This window comes from Micropterus dolomieu, linkage group LG20 (genome assembly GCF_021292245.1).
Source record: "Micropterus dolomieu isolate WLL.071019.BEF.003 ecotype Adirondacks linkage group LG20, ASM2129224v1, whole genome shotgun sequence".
In the NCBI taxonomy this organism is placed as follows: Eukaryota; Metazoa; Chordata; class Actinopteri; order Centrarchiformes; family Centrarchidae; genus Micropterus; species Micropterus dolomieu.
In genome coordinates, this window is record NC_060169.1 from 35,242,864 (window position 1) to 35,259,366 (window position 16,503).

Sequence of the window (16,503 nt, forward strand, 5' to 3'; positions counted from 1 at the left end):
ACTCGCCCCAACTTCCCCTAAAAAAACTCACATTCCCCCCCATCAAAAGTGACAGCGGTTCCCAAAAAATGTCAATTTCACCGCTGCTAATATGTGCATTAGTCGCCACATATGACATTTACCCCCCTCGTCTGAATGCCATCGTAACGCCTCATCAAAGCATAATGCAGGGGCTGCTTATTCATAAGAGAGGTCGATCACTGCACAAAATGGCAGGTCTCACCGGCTCTTCTTCCATCTCACAAGTTTTGACACATGGAGGCAGAGGCACCGGCAAACTTGAATCGCTTTCCCGCACTCTTTCAGCACAAGTGCGGGTGTCGGTAGAAAGTTTTCCGTGTACACTCTTAACGGGAATACGGCTGGACTGTAAAAGTAAAAGTCTCACACTGCTATTGCTGTATGCGCAATATTGCAAAGCCGTGCGACCGAAGCTTTTTACGCAAGCAGTGTAAAGTAAAACATGCGACGGTAAACTTAATTATAATGTATTTTCTACTGGTATAAAATAGTTTTTAAGCGTTGAGTTGCAAGGTGAAGAGCATGGCAGCCCATGTCTTGGTCCCAGCTGCTATTTTGTTGCCGTTTTTTACGATCGTCACTCGCTACGGATAATTGCACTGTTATTTTCTAATCATGATTGGGGAGACGTCGGGGGCCCCCGCTGCGATGCACCCGCACAAAAAAACCCAATCGTCCCCAAAACTGACTTCCCAGCGAGTAATACACTCCCAAGCCCCCAGTAAAACCCCACTCCTGTACTATAAGCTCCACACTTCTTCTTACCTTTTAAATTTGGCGAAGCGCCGGCTAACTCCTGCGCGTAAACGATGCGTTGTGAGAGATAGTGTTCATTGAATAATGAGGCATGTCCATATGATTTGACCGGATCATATTCTTGTCGGATGACGGGGGTGTTGAAAAGTGCGCTTCGGACCTGTTAAAGACTGTCCACTCCTCGATCCTGTCCCTACAACTGCTCCCTGCCGCGCATCCTGAGTTTGAAATGAAAAATACGTCTTTATTACTTGTCTCTCTTCTTGCTTTTCTGTCGCTGTCTGCTAAAGGTAAACGTTTGCATTGCTGCCGATCGCCAGGCATCAGCATATTCCCTTCATCCTTCAGCTTGGACTCCCCCTATCTGGTAGGTGAAATGCATTGTACCGTTAAAAAGGCACTCCATTGTAGAAAGCAGAGCCGACTGGCTGGATGCAGCCCGGGTCTAGCGGTATTCGCCGTTGATGGGGATAAAAAGCAGCTGGTGAGCCCAGCGTTGTACAGAACCGCGTTTAAAGAAATAATCCCCTTATCGTTACATTTCCACTGGTACCATGGCAAGGGGAAAAAGCCGATTCCCAACCACCATAGTTTGTTTCTGACCTTGAACTGCCCACAAACACTCTTTTATTTAAAAATCTGCCCCCTGTAGCTACATAACCATCCACACACAGCCAGCCTCGGCGCTTAGGCACCGTGCGTTAAAAATTGGCTTGTATCCGTGTAAAGACACCCAGGTCACAAAATCACTCCAAAAAGTAGAATTCCTTACCTTTCAAGTGAACTGTTTCGAGTCTTGTTCCTCTTCTCCTCGCCTTAAAAACTCCAGGATAAATGAGTGTTGCCTCCTGTGCGTCCTGAGCGTCAGTCACCGCTTAAGAGAAGTAATGAGTGATAAAAATGACGCTCATCTATCTGCACTGTAACCTTGTGGCGTATTTAATGTAAATAAGCCCCGTTGTGTTACCAGTCCCCATGCATACAAACGCAAAACCGCTCCTCAGGGACTCGCTTTTGCCTTTTTTTCTCAATGTATTGACGATTTATCTTACTGCCTGGGAGCGCAATAGGGAATGAACATAATTATTTGTAAATATGATATATTAATAATGCGACTAGTCCAGTTTGTGAATGAATGCATTTCTACACACCTCTATGAAGATTTTTGAAAGCTCAACTCTGTCTGCAAAAGAAGCAAATACTTTTTTTTTTTTTTTGAAATTTCCAACAGGAGCCCAAAACTTCAAGTTGGGACAACTTTTTTTGCGATGCGTAAAAAAACACACGACAAAAAGACGTCCCGCATAGGCCGAACTATTTCTTGCAACTACAACCTTCCTTGCCGGATGGTTTTGATATATTATGCTTCTATAGGGGGGTGGAAGAGACTGAATAATGCAATTATAGATTCAGTGTCCCAGCGTTGACAAAAGACAGGGCTTCAATAGAGGCTTTGTTACAGGATTATATAATGATTATGGGGTAATTATGGGAACGGTTTGGTAATAATAAAAAAGTATCAAGTGCTCTCTTGCACGGACAGCTTGTTTTCTATAATGTAAGTGCATGAGTAGAGGAGTGTGATAAGACAGACAGACAGACAGACAGGCGGTGCTGCTGACAGCTAGTGGCAGGATGACGGCAGACAACCCCGATTATTCAAAATGTCGAACCGAGAGACACATTAATGCCACTGACTGAGATGCTATCAAATGCCCTCAGAACCGGACATGGGCCCACGATGGAATATCCCGGGGTCATATTCATAACAGCCCCCCCCCCCCCCCCCCCCCCCCCCCCCCCCCCCCCCCCCCCCCCCCCCCCCCCCCCAGCCCCAGCCCCATCCCAATCACACACCCGCCCTCATCATCCTCTCCCTTCCATGCCGTTTGTGCCATGCTGTATGTGTCAGAGAGAGAGAGAGGCAGGAGGCAGATACACATGTAAATGGTCACTCTGACAGAGAGCACATGACACTCCATCTGTGGGTGAAATTAATCCGCACCTTGCAGTGTATACGAATTACTATTATTTGAATCACATTTGGGAATGTGTTGCAAATCTGTTTATTAAACTTTTTTTTATCAAAAACTTTTTTTTTTTTTACCTTTTTGCACATTTAAAGACATGAGTATCAGGCACATTAAGATATACACCTGCTTAATATTAGTTCACCGTTTTCCTTTGACTCTATTGATACTAATAATAATATTTATGCTTTTTTGAAGATATTTTCACACTGGTGAGTCAGTTTGTGTGTGAGTTCTGTGAGACATTAATAGATAGCCTAAATATCTGCTTTCTTCCCCTTCCCAGACAAAACACATCTTCCTCTTTAAAAGAAACTCCACATTCATTATGCACTATGAAAATCAGATTCTCATGCTGCTCCTTTAAATGGTTATATGGAATTCAGTTTGATGCGTATGAAATTCTTTTTTTCTTTCCTTCTTTTTTTGAGCATTTTCCAAAATAGAAAAAAAAAAAGTTTCCCTCCCTTAAAGAAATTAGCATAACCATTCCCCATCAATAATATGGCTATCTCTATGGGAGTGATAGCAGCAAGCAGTAGGGGTGTTCCTTTTGCCGATTCTCCATGGATCAACAGCGCGTCATCAGCTCCTTTTGAACTTGTTATAGCAAGTCAAGTGATTCTTTATCGGCTGACAGCCCTGACAATGCATCTGGGATGGGAAAGCAGGTCAAAAGGAAGTTGCCATATGGACTTAAGCATGCAAATTTCTAACAATACATAGCACTGAGGGGTTGTACACTCACATGCACACCACCATATATGTGTAAGTAGCCACGCAAAACTGTGTGCAAGCCATATTATACAGGCTGACACGGATCTCAGTGGCTTAAGTTAATTGTATGCAGAGTAAGTACTACCAAACAAATTTAAGCCGCATAAAGTTAGGGCTTTTAAGGTGATAATACATTTTATGAAAATATAATTGATTTTTTATGATATTAGTGGTTCCTATTGCCTTCTAATGATTACAGATATGGGACTGAACCCCCCTTCATATTAATTAAAAGGATATAAATGATTGTCAGCATCTGCTTTATACAAACTAATCATATTTATTTGTGTTTACAGGCAAGAGTGCAGCTTTATCTGCCTCTGAACCTAATAAAACTTCATCTAAATCTAAATCCAAGTCTAAATCCTACAGACCTTTAGGCTGCTACATTAAACGCAATTGCGAGAAAGCACATTTACTGTATGATTTCTTTTATTTCATAGGTTACTGTACTGGACAGACAAGGTCTGATGCTGCTTTAATTTGCTACTGCAACAGGTGCAACAGCATCACATTCATTTCTGTTAGCCCTGTGTACTGTTCTACGTCTCCATTTGCATTAAGGCTTATAAACTATGATGACTAGTCCCATGCTTCTGTGTTACTCTCATTGATTATACTTGAGTGAAGAAATGAATATCACACATTTTATTATTTGTTATTTTTTAAATTTGAGTCTACACAGTGTACTGCAAAAACACAATAGTGGCCCCCGTTTTAAGCTACTGATTATCTAGCTCAGCTTTTCAGTGTGCTATTAAGTTTCATTCAAAATGAATGGAAATTGGTAAGTTGCCAGGAAAGTCAATATATCACAGAGAGAGAAATTTGGTGCTGTACTGCATATCTGTTCAAGTGCACGGCCTTGTGTTTGTGTGTGTGTGTTTGTGCTGAAGGGATTGGAGGCAGAGGGAGTGTTGGCCTGGCAGTCCTGGGAGGGTCATCACTGCCTTATTACTGCCATGTTAGTGACTAGCAGCTGAAGATGGCTCTGCTCCTTGCCCCTCTGCTTGGGAGCCATCCAAGACAGCATGCTCCAAAAACAGACCGGCCACTGTTCACTTCTCAGATAGATTAAGATGTTATTCCACTTCTCTGCCCGTCTCTATCTGACTCCCTGTCTCTCTTTTCCACTTACCAGACCCAGATTTACATCATGTATGCCTGTTCCTCAACGTCTCCAGAGGCGTTATTGCTAATTTCAACTATTAGTGAGTAGACACAACATTCTAAGGGCATGGGTACAACAAGGTTTTCAAGCTGTTGTCTGTACCAGTTTATAGGGAACTACCAAATTAGATAGTTGGGGTTGAATATGTGCATATGGCAAGTGTAGTGTGTGTCTCGGTGTTTGCGTCTGTATGATGACTGCATGCATCTTTAAAGCCAGATATTGTGCCCTGTTTATATTTAAATGCAAACACAGCCGAGACTTTGGCTTCCCCCCGAGGAAAAGAAATGCTTTTCTTTACTTCAAATTGAGTTTCTCAAAGTCTAATTTGTAGCAGCCCTTTGATGAACAAATGTTTTCAGACTATCCTGCTTTAATGAAAAGGGAGTGAGTGCAATTTTAAACAATCTGAAGCTCTGAACCCTCTGTGACTATAAACTTTAAAAATTAAACTTTAGAATTTGTATCAATTACACTTTCAAGTTCTGAAAGGACCTTAAATAAGAGCCAGGAGCGCTGGCTACAGAAAACGTTTACCACACCAGACTCATTTCCACTGCAGACGTCTCCTCTATTGGTGACATCAATCCCTCATGTGAGGCATTTACATTTTCAACAAATACACACTAAATACACACTACTGTCTCAGGCCCGATGACTGGGGTCAATGAGTGTGCATGTTTGTCAGCTCTGATCGTTAATGAAACGCTCGCACAAATACAGCACAGGCAAATATTTACAGCCCAGCCTGGAGATTTCATCACAGACAAATCTGTGATTCTTCAGGAAGCGCTATATTTCTTTATTTGCCAGGACAGAGCGTATACTCAAGATCAAACTTGTCCAAGCTTGATGAATGTGGAGGAGCAGGAAGTATACTGCATTTGACTTATAACCAGGGTGATTTTAATTTAAATCATATGAATCAACATCTGCCCAGAGCAGAAATGAAATATATCTAAATGAAAACATCTGACTCTAATTGATTAAGAACAATGTTCCGCATAGTAGGTCTAGAATATTCTTGTTTTGATACTGATTTGATTTCTTTCATCCATGGCTAAGGGAAAAAGGAACTGCTGTGTGTGTTCATGGATGTGTTCATATATCTTTACTTAGCCCCAGTTTGTGCCTCTGATGCGTTACCATTACATTCTAGTCTAAGCATCGGATTTTCCGACATTTTAATACTTGCCAATCACAGAAGATTGTTTAACAGCACTTAAAGCTATTCTGGAGGTATTTCCAGAATCATCAAAAACTCTCCCAACTATCCGGATGCAAAAATATTGTCGATGTTGCACGATAAAAAATATTTTCATTCCATTTCTTAAGTTACAACCGTATTTCTGAATCCAAACAAAGATGTTAGTAGGACGTATCTCCTTGCTCAGTTTGTACAACGAGAGCCAAAATTACACATCTATTTACACGTTGTCGCGTTCCAAAGTTTTATTTTTTGTGATCTCCAGCTATCTGGACAGGAAGTATAGTTTCAACAGCAGTGGGGGTGTGAGTACTACCTTTGGGTTTTTTCAAAAACCAGCAGTATTTATCTTTTGGAACATCTGATGCTTAGCTTTCTGACTCGAATGTAGTAGAAACACATTGGAGGCACAAAGTGGACCTAATCGTTACCCACGTGCGTGTGTAAATGTGTGTGGCTTCTTAATTTTGCAGGATAATCAAACCAATCAGTGGCAAGAGTGCATAATAGCAAATGGGAAACATATTGATGATGGATTACCTGCTCAGTTAGAGCCATGAGTTGACAATTAGGACATCACTCAGAGCCCTCTAAAACACCAACCTTCCTAAATGTTATAATTCATGACTCACCCCACTATGCTTTCAAGTCACCCACAGTGACAACATTCAAACATTCTCATCTATTAAAGGATCTGCGAAGTTCCAGACTGGACTCAACTTTTTGATCAGTTTACGGGCCAGTTGTTGCCCGTTAGCTGAGCGGAGTCTGCTTTCCCCTCCGGAATGGGAAGGCACTCTCACACACTACCACTCGCTGTCTCCTGTCCTCTCACCTTTCCACCAGAGTCCATATTTCCTGGATAGTGTGCGATCATATTTTACTATTACCTATCAATTGGTTTCTAATCGCAGTAACGAGGCAGCTAGCTGGCTGGTGACAGAGCGCTAACGGCCTCGCAGGGAACATTAAGGAGGCTGGGTTATGCTGTGGGCCGTTAACTACCTACAGGCGCTGGCTAATGGCTCCAAATGACCTCCTCAGTGGCTATTAGCACATAATTAGAACCTGCAGACCAGTGGTGACCTCCGCCGGACACACGTGATTACTCTTCTCCCCCTGTGTTCTCCCATACTCTCCTGCACTCTCCTCCTTTCCTTTTCTTTCCTTTTCGTTTCCTATCCTCATCTCCCCACTTCTTTCGTGTCCATTCCTCCTCCTTCTCATCTCCTTTTCTCTAATGCTCTGTAGGATTACATTGACTCCCTCATGGGAAGACTACCACTAAAATTAATCTCTTTATGGTGCCCCAGTACAAAAATACTCCACCATAGTGCAGGTCCCGAGAAATTGTATTAAGAGAGAATATTCATTGCTACGTTCATACAAGGTCTGATTATTAGTATGAAACGGTTTCAGTGTCAGAGTAAATGTATAATTTTTTAAAAGCTTGCGAGTGAGAGTTTCCGCTTAAGGCCTTTTTTTTTTACCTTACTGAAAATTGCCAGCACTACTTTGACCTGATTCAGCAGCACCTCCTTAAATCAGCAGATAATGCAGCTCTGCAGTGAACAGAGAAGCTAAACGGCAGATAAAGTGCAAGGTGTTGCCACACCACAAAAGGGCTCAGTCACACTAACCTCTGTGTACACTTCAGAAACAGTCTCCCGTTACCCAGAACAAAAGAGACGCTTTACTAGGTTAGTGTCAGCTCAGGAGCAGCAGGGAAACAATGAGAGAACAACAAAAGAATGTGTTGATTTTATTGTGTGTTCGGGGGAAATGCTACACAGTACCAGTGCCTTAAATTATCAGTGAATTATCTCTGAGCCTGTGGGAATTATGTGGGTTATTTGTAACAAGCATTCAAGGACAAGTGGGCCTTGTGTTACAACTATGAGATGAATACTAAACACAAAAAAAATTCCTGGCCAACTATCTATCTTTCCAGGCCATCTTGTAGCCTTGGAAATAAGAAACAGGTACATTTTCTCAGTTGAGTTGAAGATGAGTGAAACTGTTGAGGACATATAGTAGAGTGTAAACAGTGCTGGACAAATGCTACTGGCACTACCACTGACACAATAAATACAGCTGTTGTACCCTTGACCATGTCACTGGCTTGGCACAGTAGAACAGTATGGTAATGTTGAGAAAAGAGCAATGGTGCTCAGTCAGTCTGTTGTGAAAGCCGTACAGTCAAGGTCTTCAGGCAACAACCCAGAGGACCCGATTGGACCCAAAGCAGGTCAAGGATCCATACCTTGTTTCAAGGTTGTGTCTCACTGTAGCTGTTTCAGGTTTCTGGTTGTTAGACAAACTCTGATTGGAGCTAACAAGGCCCAAGAGCACATGAGAAACAGTGATAACTGGCATCTTTAGACACGCAATCCAAATAGGAAATTACTCAGTTCAGTGTAGCTCAGGAGGAATCTGTTGTGGATACTTAGGTTATCTCAAAGTTAGCCAGACTTGATCAAGTTTACTTCAGGCTTTTTTACATATTTGTCATTTTTTTATGGGTCCAACAGAAAAAAACAATATTAATGAAGTGCACCAGGCAATGAATATTTTCCTGGTTCATCCATCCATTATCTGTGGTTACCCTGTGCAGCTCATGTTGCGCAAGAGGCAGGATACAACCTGACAAGTCATGTACAGTACCAGTTAAAAGCTAATTCGTGTTCAGTCCGGGTGTTTTCAGACCTGGTGTGGAGCACGACAAATAACCAAACTCAGAGGCAGCTACCTATTGCTATCAGCAACCTTAAAATGTTATTCTGTTTTCAGGACTCAGGAAAGTACAGATATGAGGGTCTAGCTGGGCTAGTTAGTCTAGTTGCTGTCTGGATCCTCCTAGTTTGAGTCCAGTTGCTGAGCCAGTTTGGTGCAGCACAACAAGCTATAAACACAACAATGACATATTATCATCTTTTAAAGTTGATATGGGTTTTTGGTCCCCTGATGAATGTAAGTTCCAATAATCACTAGGCTCGAGCAATATCACTGTATGTATTGTAGTGTACGCCCTCAGCATGACGGACAACTGCCTGATATCATTTACGTCTACAACGCCACAACTTTTCCAGCAACTGTTAAACAACTCACAAACGGGAGCTTTAGCTGCAGCCTTCACTGCTGAACTTCACTGCTCACCTTTTCCTCTTCGCCATTGCATTCCCCTGCCGCTCACTCTCTCTCTCCCAAAAAAAAGGATGACTCGTCAGTGAGTCATGGGGATAACATTACAGGACTAGAAAACTAGAAAAATGCCCCTGTTTGGAGTATTTTGGGTTTAGTCCTGATGATAAAGGTGAGCCAGCCAACAGGACAAAGCTTTGTGCATATCATCTCTTCAGCCCACTGATGTGCTGGTATCCACTTTTCACGGGGGTCACATTTCTCCTGCTTTCCCGTATATTTCTCCAGATTTATGACAAATGTTCACCTTGCGTGCTTTTCTCTGCCCTCCTTACTGTTTCTGACACTGTACAGCGCGTTTTGTCTCTACTATTTCCACCCAGACAACTAGCATGCACGTGACACAGAAGAGAGGTCGCCCCCCCGACCCTGTCCACCCCAGCCGCACATGGCATTTTAACACAAAGACTGTCATATACCATTTATACCATGGTGCAATGTCAGAATGGTATGAAAAAAACAAATACTGCCCAAGCCTAATATTCACTTCAATGCTTCCAACTCCAGAAGGAAAAATCTATCTTTTTATCTATTGTTAAATGCTACACTATGTTCACCGGCTAGTTGCTAACTTTGTCTGTCTGCGGTGCAAGCAGGTTGTGGCTTTTTTGCACAATTGCCTGCTCGATTTGGAAACAATGCTGATAAGCACATTGAACAGTAAAGTTGTGGGTCTAAACCCAAATCAGTGAGCTTAAAGATGCTAAAATGCTCCAGAGGGCTGAGGGGAACTGAAAAGTTGAGTGATTATTATCTGTGGGTTCATCCCGTATAAAACAAGAACATTGTTTCCAAAATGGACCTACAGTAATATTACTCACTACTGTTTCAATATGAACATTAGAATATGCTCCATGCACACGCTAGTAGCAGTAATCTTTCTAAACACGCACATAAGGCACGCTGTCTAATCCAATCTCTTTCAGAACTTGATTTGAATGAATTTAAGCTGTTTCCAACATCATCCCCATCTGGCGGTAGTATCAGAAAAGACGTTGCTGTCTGTGGCAGACTGAAAGCAGCAAACAAAAACAAACTAAAATCACTTTAACAGTCTATACACGAGGGTTTTAACTAAGGCAGAGACTACGTATACGTATTTATATTCTTTGGAGTTCAAGTAAGTCTAGGGACACTCACGTATCTGTCCTGGTTGCTTCATATTTGAATTTATTGCTTTACGTTTTATCATTGCCTTATGTTTTATTATTGATGTATGTTTTTTATCTGATTGGTCTGCTTATTTTTGTTGTTTTAATTGCATTACTTTGTACAGCACTTTATTCCAACAGGGGATATTTTTAAATGTGCTTTATAAATAAGTTGACTCGACTTGACTTGACTATTGTTTAGCCAACAAGTCCTCAAATGAGTGATGTTTTGTTGACCCATCCATTAGAACCACCTCCTCTCTTCGCAGACTGTCACACTTGTCACCTTACTCTTTTCTCTTGCTCCCGTCAGAATTCCTCTGCCTGCTAGGACTTTGTCACTTGAATGTAAACATACTTGCGGAAACAACTGATGCTGTCAGTCTTCTTGGGAGGACAGAGCTGCCAATGCTTTTATCTACTTCCTCTTCCATTGCCAGAGCTTTACCTTGGCACTAATCCCTTAAACACAGAATTTATGGTATGTAAAAATACATATTATTTTATCTTATTGGATGAATTAAGTAACCACTTGACTCTAGTGTGATTTCACATTTGACTGCCACAACATGCATCTGGGGCAACTCCTACAATGTTTCTACAGAAAGAAGAAGCTCTTCCACCAAGACTACATGACTGAGGATCAGACCTGTGCTCTGTACAGTGCCCACCAGAGGCTGGAGCCTGCCACTGCAGGTGGGTGGAGTGTGGGGGTGGGAGTCTGTGTGAGGCCAAGCCAAGAGGTCTCCAGAGTATTCAGATATCCCAATTTCCTGTCCTGTGTCACCAGGTCTAAAGAAGCCGTTTTAGACTGTGTCATGAGTTCGACACATGCACCAATGTGCACACTCTCACACACACACTGACACACAGACAGCCATAAAACTGCAGTCCTCAGTGAATTAATTTGTTTTCATTTGCCCTCTCTCAGCAGTACGCTGGTCTTTGCTGCGGAAAGATCTCTTAACCAAAGGTCCCTCTATCTGCTCACAGGATTTCATCTTCTAAATCAGCCCACTGCTGCTGCTGTTACTGACCTTGCTGGCTTTTTAAGATATCAGGTCAAACAACCGTAAACCACAGTGTTCTGAGAAAGCACACAGTGGATACATTCTTTCTCTTTGGCACAGCATTTCCCATAATGCATGGTGGTACTCCATGTAATAATATTAAGAGATGAATGTTGTTGTGGTTGATGGTAGGGATCATGGCCTCAGTGTGGGCCAATTGTGAATTGGTGATGGCATTGTATCCATAAATAGCCATTGGTTTGGATGCGGTCTTGTATCATGGTGGGAGAGTTGAGTGTAGCATAGCAGCTGTGCAGTGTTGGTCAAATCTTGGGGATGCTCATCTACAGGCAGACATGACAGTCCAACGCATGCAATAAAAGATACATGGACATGCAAACGCCTATTCATGTGCACGCACCTACATGAGAAACAAACACACTTCAATGCTCATGCACACATGCACAGAAATAAGAAAAAGGTCATCTCTAGTGCATAACCATAAAGGGATGCATGTGAAAGAAAGGAGGCTTTAGCCAGTAAGAGAAGAGAGAGATGTTGGAAATTGCACTTCCATGTCGTCCATCTCTTGGAGATGGCTGCAAACCCCTGGACACACTTAATCAGGAAAAGGGCACACCTCCGAGTATCCATTCTTTTGTAATGGCATTACAGCGCACAAGTAAGATTTAGAGATCCCTTAATGTGCCAGAGTCTTCTGCATAAAAGTATATACAAAGGTTAATATTGCAATAATATGTTCCTGGAGGGCATTGTAATCATTATCTCTCTGGTGGTATCAATTAGAAGCACTTTACTGCAGGTAATGACTAAGATTCCGGTACAAAATGACATTATTATTATTATCCCCATCTATAATTTCAGAGTGGATACACAAGACATGGGGAAAAAAGAGAAGCATAAGTTCAACCAAAGGTAGGCTTAAAAAGTGAGAGGACTTTAACTGTTCCAGGAAGGAAACTGAGGCTGGATGGCTGACTCGAATGTGTGGGCATAGTGTGTGCCTACACGCACATGCATGTGCGCATGTTGATGTGCGCATGTGGATGTGCTGAAAGTTTCACAGGGCCAAATAACACACAAATATAAAAACGTGCATCCTTTTATTCATGGCTTGACTGTCTGTCCCAGTTTCCTCAAAGCAGCTTGTGTGTTTGCATGAGCGATGTGTGTGTGTGTGTGTGTGTGTGTGTGTGTGTGTGTGTAAGAGAGGGGGACCAAGCGAGAAAGAGAGATAGATCCAAGAAAGAAAGCTTCAACAACCTGGTGACAAATATTTGCATTCCTCAAAGCACTGGAGGACTGTTCTTTGCGCTCTTCTATTTATCCAGAGAGAAAGAGTGAGGGGAAAAAGTTAAAAATGTCTGAAAATATGTGTTTGTGTGTGTGTTTGTGTGTTGTGACCTTTGCGCTTAGCTCCAAACATTCATAATGAGTGCTCTTCCCCTTATTGACCCCCTCATCAAAAACATGAATAATTGAGGAATAAAAAATGCTCTTGGTTGTCTTAGACTGCATTAAGCACAGGGAGGCAGGCCCTCAGACTTTTGATTTAGCTGTTTTATATTTAATAAGCACACACGAGAGCCTCCAAGGCGCCTTTTTTTAGAAGAATTTAATTGGACGTCAGTGACATCCATCACAGGGTTGTCATGGCATTGACCTTTCCACAGAGGCTATTCATAACCAGGAAGTTACATGAGCCGGGTTGCTGCCTACTCCGTCACACCCACCACAATGATGCTCTATCTGTCACGCCATCCTCCAGCTGATAAACCTCAGATGTGCTCACCAACAGGCAAATTTTATCGCTAATCGCAAAATCATCACAATGAGATAATATTGAACATTGCTTCCTATTGTTTCACGGTGGTTTTCCGATTTAGTTTGACCTTTGAACTGAACCATTAATAATAATTATTATACATGCTGTTGGTGGAAGCCTCTGTCTTACGTACACTACAAGTGGTTGCGGCTTTAAAATGAATCCCCCCAAAGAGCATGGAGCCCTGGGCTTTACTTTACTAAAAGCTATGGAAAAATCCCAACATGTTCAGTGATGGCTGATGGAGGACAAGATATTTGGTCAGAGTGGAAAAAAATGTAATAGGCCTCTAAACTATCAGCATAGAGGAAGAATAGATAAGGGTATAATATAATTAAAACTACAAGATCAACTTAGGCCAAGATATGCAGTGTGCCACAGCCTGTGATAGAAACCTTTCCCTTAGTTGAGAGTCCCTAAAATCACTTTTGTCTTTTCTTTATACACATTTATGGTCAGAAATATTTATTGAAGTCCAATTTAAAGTTATAATCCTTAAGATTTCAGTTGTGGTTGATCTGGTTACACCTGTGGTAACTGCAACTGTAAATAAATATACAGGTCCCAGAGTGGCAACAAACGAAACTTAACATTAAATGGAACTTTGCTAAAAAAGCAAATGCATTAAAAATTGGGTCTGAAATAATGACGCAATTACATCTGCATTATTAGTATTTTGATTTTTGGGGCACTGGGGCAGGTCAACAGCCTGTGAACACAACAATGACATACCATATTATCATATGGTTCACGTGACAAGCACGTTACAGCTGCCTATGTAAATATCCAGCAGACAACAAACAACTGCAGCATTCATTTGGAGTTGTGTTTCAGTCTGCACGATGGATTTTCACCCTCCTTTTAGCCCTTTTTTGGTCTCCACCAATTCCTGATTTGTACTGGGCAGGTGGCCACAGCCTGCCTAAAGCGATGTTGATAAGAGCAGAGTTGCAGGCCAGACACTACACTGCTCTGTAGAGCTGAGGAGAACTGCAGTCAGGTGATAATCCTCTGTGGGTCGGTCACAATGACATAATTTGATCTTATGATCAATATCATTTTTATATAAACATATTGATTAGTGAAGATTAAAGATTAAAATGGTTATTTCAAGCTGCATCTGTCTTCAGACCTCCAGGAAAAAAAAATATCACAGCTGGACTTGCTCCTGATTGGCCACCAAAGAACCCTTCCAGACGAATCAAGGTTGTTTTGTAATATTTGAGCTGGAAAGCCTCCAGTCAGCAGGTTTGTTTGCTTTGAATTAGACGAGCTGGTGACATCAGCCAATCAGAGCACAGTATTGTGGCTGTTCTGCCCATGAGTATGCGCAAATGCATTCAGTAAATATCATTTTAACTGAACCTACAGGGGGTAGACAAATTAATGTAAACACTTGCAAAAATGACTTTGAAGCAAGTGAATCACCATTGCAAGTGCTGCAACAAAAATGCATCACAAGGTTTCACACCAACTAGCAGAAGTTGTCATTTCCCTAGTATCCACTGTATATATACTGTGCATTTGTGTGCATATGTCAAATCCCCATTGGTTAGTTTAAACTTCCTCTTTATCTAAGCACTTTTCCTGTGTTTTGTATATGCTGTCATTTTCCAGAATGCTGCTCATGACATGAAATTTCTTCAGCTTGTTGAGCAGTCCACCTGCAGTTTGGGCACAGATGATTTCGTCAAAACTCTGTTAGCCGTCACATGTTGCTTTGAAAACTTGCAAATCAAAGCCTTGTTTGCCAGACCTTGTTTATAACATGTGTTTACTTTATTGTCTGAACAGTGTATGTGTATTTGGGAAACATCATGAAGAACATTATTCTTACACTGAGCCACAGTCAAAAACAAAATCATGAACTCTGATTACTATGGGACCTTTAAAGCATCATGCTGGAGTTAAACAGTAGAATAAATAGTGTGGTGAAAGGCAGTGAGATTCAGATGTACTGCAGTACATGTATACAGAGAATAGGTCAACTATAATAAAGTGTCTCCCTGTGGTTGCCTATTTAGGAACAAATGCTCTCCTACAGATTCAAACCTCAGCTACAAGGAGAGGAAAACTATGGTATAAACACCTCCATCCACATGTCGTTTTCATCTCGTACTTTTCTATTTACTATTTTGGTAATTACAAAAGCACTAAACACGGCATGGTAAATTGAGCAACAAAAAAAAAGAGAACCTGGACACTGATAAAGTTTCTTTTAGGAAGCAATGATGTGCCTCAAGGTACAACCAAAGGAATCCACAGTAAATAATCAGAGTAAGTTGAGTGGTTGGCTTTGGAGAAATGAATAGGCTGGGAGTCTGTAATGTTTAACTGAGCAATAACAACAGAAAAGAGGGAGTTATAATCTTAAGTGTCTCCTATATTAGTGCAGATGAATCTAAAGTTAATATGAACAGGGGCGAGGTTATAGCACCTTCCTGAACAGCACGGCAGCACACCATGGCACAGTGGAGCCCAGAGGCAATAGGCAGAAACATAAGAGAAATGGAAAGGCTGAGCAATTCACCCAAAGGGATTAGATTTTAAATAGATATCAACCCATATATGATTCCCTCTTTCTTTCTCTCGTCTGTAAGTGGGTGTAATTTGGAGTGTGTAATGAAGGAAAAAAGGAGCTATAGGTTAATCTCATTGACCTCCACACTCTGGAGGACGGGTTATAGCCAGGAGATATACACCCATCTCCCCTGCCAGCCTGCTCAGCCTGCCCTCAGAGAGGTAATGAAAGTTGTGAAAGTGACTCGGTGCACGAGGAGGAGTGGGAGCATACGTGAGCACTAGAGAAAGAGACAAAAGAATGGGAAACCTGAAGAAAGTGGGTCTGCTTTGTTAGCCATAAGACAGGGGAAAAAAGATTTTTTGTTATGGCGTGATGAACATCCACCCTAAACAGGCTGTCCAGAAGTGTGCTCCGCAGTCTCCATTTGTGCAGTTCATCTCAGCGAGATGACACTGAAAAGACACAAAACCCAGGAGGAAGCTATGATGTCAGGCATTTTGCCTTCAGTTGTGGCCGTTCAGAACGCTGTTAGACGTCTTTGGATGACACAAGTTGAGTTCAAGCATATTGAGGCCTTAAAGCCGCTAAACACTTGACTGTGTGGTAAATCCTGAATGCTAAATCCTTGCAATTTTTCCAACTAAGCCCTGTCCACTTAAAACCAGTGACAAGAGCATAGAAAATAAAACACAAATAGAGAATTCTCTGGTATCAAATAACCAAAACTGTTTTAACTTTGGCAGAAAACGTTGCGTCCATGTAGGACTCCATTGCTCCTAGTAAGAAGCTGATTGAGAAAATATGCTTTC

At 41.8% G+C, this 16,503-nt stretch overlaps 1 protein-coding gene and 1 long non-coding RNA gene across 7 annotated transcripts in view; one reads left to right on the forward strand and one right to left on the reverse strand.

The window, feature by feature from the left end:
* znf536 (zinc finger protein 536) overlaps positions 1-2,178 on the reverse strand; it is a 223,041-nt gene extending 220,863 nt beyond the window's left edge. For 3 of the 6 annotated variants that reach the window (XM_046033563.1, XM_046033557.1, XM_046033559.1), the window contains exon 1: positions 1,550-2,178. The gene's annotated coding sequence lies outside the window, so the exon portion shown is untranslated. Of the gene's footprint in view, positions 1-786; positions 1,361-1,549 lie in introns of those variants that run through there. The other 3 variants (XM_046033558.1, XM_046033562.1, XM_046033564.1) reach the window with 2 other exon arrangements.
* Positions 961-16,503, forward strand: part of LOC123959479 — a 55,432-nt gene continuing 39,889 nt past the window's right edge. The window contains exons 1-3 of the long non-coding RNA XR_006822307.1: positions 961-1,144; positions 10,628-10,795; positions 10,919-11,010. This is a non-coding gene — a long non-coding RNA (uncharacterized LOC123959479). The remainder of the gene's footprint in view (positions 1,145-10,627; positions 10,796-10,918; positions 11,011-16,503) is intronic.